The sequence below is a fragment of the Rhea americana genome, unplaced genomic scaffold (genome assembly GCF_003343005.1).
Source record: "Rhea americana isolate MKP2758 unplaced genomic scaffold, rheAme1 scaffold_26, whole genome shotgun sequence".
Taxonomy (NCBI): Eukaryota; Metazoa; Chordata; class Aves; order Rheiformes; family Rheidae; genus Rhea; species Rhea americana.
In genome coordinates, this window is record NW_028186379.1 from 254,920 (window position 1) to 258,739 (window position 3,820).

A 3,820-nucleotide genomic window follows, 5' to 3' on the forward strand; every position below is an offset into this window, starting at 1 on the left:
AAGTCTCCAAAACTTTGTTTAATGTTGATTTTCCTTTTTCCAAATTAGTTGTTTCCTCTGATTTTGCATCAGCTGTTGAACTTGAACTGGAAATGAAAACAAATCRAAACAAAACATAAATTACAGTAAAATACCATATATAATGCCTGTTATAATGGTTAAACTCAAGATTAAAACCCTGAAGTCTGCAAAGCAGCTTCTATTCTACTTGTACAATTCATTCATCTTTGCAAATTTCACCTGAAATGATGTGTATCTTATACAGAGCGTTGATAGTCCTACCATAGTAAGAAGTGAAATAACTAGAAAGAAATTAATGGACAAAACCAATACTATGAAACATAGTTTCTCGTATCTAAAAGTAATTTCAACATTAAGTTCCTGATGTTTCAAACTACCCTCATTAGCAAAGCAAAGCCTCACCACCAGCTTGGGAGTTAGCATTGCTCCCATTCTGCAAACTCAGTGTTGAGGCACAGACAGGTTAAGGGCCTTGCCGAAGGTCTTATTTGAAGCTTGTGGCAGAGGCAGTAATAGATCCATCTCTCCTGCATCCCAGCCACAAGCTTCAACACGACCATCTATAACCCTAATATGTACCATTGTGTATTGAATGCTCTTCAGCATACTATTTAAAAATCCTTTTTAGGATTTACTTTTCAAAGGAGACTGAATCTTATCAGCCTAATGAAAACGTTTAAAAACTGTTCTTTTTAGACACAAGCTTTCCTTTCCATTTTTAAATACACTGCAGGATGTAACAGGCTTTTCATTGCAATATATTACATGTGCGCACACACGCACAACACGCATGGATTCCTTAATAATACAGAAACAGAGATAATCACCACTGAAATAAGTAAATTCTGTGTCAAAGATTAAAATCCTTTAAATCTCAAACACAGGGTAAGTCTTTATCTAAATAAGACTTTAAAGCAGTTGTTCTCAAAGATATTCACTCAGAATAAAATCACTTATGAAATATTACCTTAACTATTTAATTCATTTCTCATCAATTATTAAAACTAGCATCACTACTTACCTAATAAATCATTTATATTGAAAAGCTGAAATTTTTCCATGGTAGAAATTAATATAGATCTCTCCAACTAAATACAAAATCCGTATCTTGGATAGCAACTATCATCAGATAGTTACCATCTAATTCAAATGTTTTAATGAAACCAATTGCACAAGCAGAAAGTATTGTAAGAATTCTGTTTTAGAAAAGTATATATTGTTTAAACATATCACCAAACTCTGAACATGACACTAACTTTTCACTCTAATATGATCTCATGTAATTTTTTGCATTTAATCTATATTTTAGAAAAACTTCATTTTAATTAGTTTTACAACCATATTGATCAAGGAATAAACATTTTTAAAAATTAACATATTTATATAAAGTTACCTATTAATTTATTAGTTTATATTCAGTGTAATTAGTGCAAAAATAACTTTTTGCTTTAGCTTTCTCACTGAAAATTATATACATATAACTTTTTATTTTCATTGTCCCCCCTGAATTTTAAAGTTTAGAGCTCATAAAAACCTAAAATAATCCTGATATTATTGGTTGAAATTGTCAGAATTTAAACGGAAGTAACTGATGATGTTAGAAGAAGAAGAAAAATCTTGCAAAATAAAATAAAAAGAACATCACTCAAGGGCATGTTTTTTCAAGATTTAACTGTTTTTTGAAATGCCACTACATTGACAAGAATTTGAACATTACTCCTCCGATTTAACTTGGGTCCATTTTGTTACAGATTGTCCTACAAGTTCAAGAGTCATGAGATGTCAAAATGTATCACTCGTGAAAAGAAAGTTTATTCTAGTAATTCAATTATGCATAAAAATTAATTGCCCTCCTCACTACCATGACTTTAATGAAATAATGTTTTGAACAAAAGTTACATAGAAAAAAAAATGAATAAAGCACTAGGTTTTCAATATTTTGTTTGTAAATCGCAGTAAATTTGTTAAGTACTAACTTGCTAAAATGATGGCTATAGTACCTCCTTCTGTAGACTGAAGTCTCAAAAAAGGGAGATATTTGTCTTTCTAAGCTTGTAAGCTACATCTAATAGAATTTCACTCAAGATCTTTAATTGTAGACCACTTATAACCAAAGTATGAATAATTTTTATTTAATATATGCACACTGGTCAAAGAAACTTACAGAACTCTGAAAGCTTTTCAAAGCTACCAAGCAAGCTTTCCAAATGCCTCAAAACTACTTTGAATTGGCTACACGAAGATCTTTAGGATCTCCTAATATGATCCCTTTCCTGGTCATCTACCCTTGCATAATATGTTTATAATCTGCTTTCCCTTGATGTGCGTTATTTTTTCGGCTGATAGGCAACTTCATCTATTGTAATGGTACCACACTAAATGTTTCCCCCACGTTCGTGAAATACACCAACTCCTGACTTAGTCGCAATTTGGGAGTGGGGCTTAATATGCAAACAAATTAAAGCTTCAATGTTCCCTGCAATTCCTTCCTATAACTCTTAAGTTTCTGTAGTCACAGTCTAAATTAGTCAGGAGAAAAGCTCTAACATTAATGTCAAATAAAGAAGGATGGATTATCACTCTCACAGTTGCATGCTTCCTTCACATAACTATCTTGCACTTCATACAAATCACACAAAAGATGTTCAGAGAGAGCGGATAGGAAATGCAGGGGTTAAGAAGGGAGAGCACCAATACATGCTGCGTCCCCAGTTTCCATTGGGCTCGGTATCTCTGGAGACAAGGGTTAAGCATGGAATTGTATTATATCCCTGCGGGAGGTCACGGGCAGTCAATACCAAGGAGTGGGGATTTACTGGAATCCTAAATTGRCACTAGGGCTGAGATGTCTTAAGGTTAAGAACTATCTTTTCAGCATATTATTTTAGTTTGGGGGCGGGGGGGGGAGTAAACTTTGCCTTCTCCTCCTCTCCAGAAAACTGTTAGGAAAGGACTCTATTAGAGGGCTGCCAAAGGATTTCCTTCCCTAGAGTTCTATCTTCTGTTTCCTCAGCCACAGACAACTTTAGATCAATACAGCAACTTCACTAAAGCCTTAGAACAGCGTAACTGGGAACAAAATGTGCTGTCAAATACTCATATGGAAAAAATAGAACAGAAATATAAATTTGTACTTACTGAAATGTTCATTTTCTGGCTTTACTAATAAATAAATCTCCACCAAAAAGCAAATATAATTAGAGGCATAGATAACCGCATTAGGAAAATGAACATTCAGTTCCATTTAAATATTCTGCTTTTACTAATTTTCAGATTCAAAAATATTTTAATATATACATCCTTTAGTTTTCTGAATTTCTTCTCATTTATGAGTAAYGCATAATTTCTGAGAAAAATTCCTTCTTCAAAACATCTATTTCTGTTTTATAAATGTTCTCATAGCCACTAAATGCTTAATTTGAACAGGTTTTGATCTTATGCCACTGCTATTAACCTTGTGCCTCAGAGTAAGTCAAATGAGTCAGTGTACAGCTTTTCCTTTTCTTTTTTCCTTTTTTTTTTTTTTTTTTTTTTTTTTTTTTACTGAATGAGCAAATCAATCACACATCAGTGTTGTAAATTTATGTGCAAAAGCATTGAAGTGCTTTACTACAAATTACAACGTAGAAACACGTTAACTAAACAATTAAATTCATACAATCAGATTTAGGAATATAACAACACAAAGAAGAAACAGAATTACAGTACATTTACAACACAAGACAAATACATGGAATTCATTAGAAAATATTGTAATAAATAATTCATGAATTATAGTGCAATTGATTTATGCATAAAT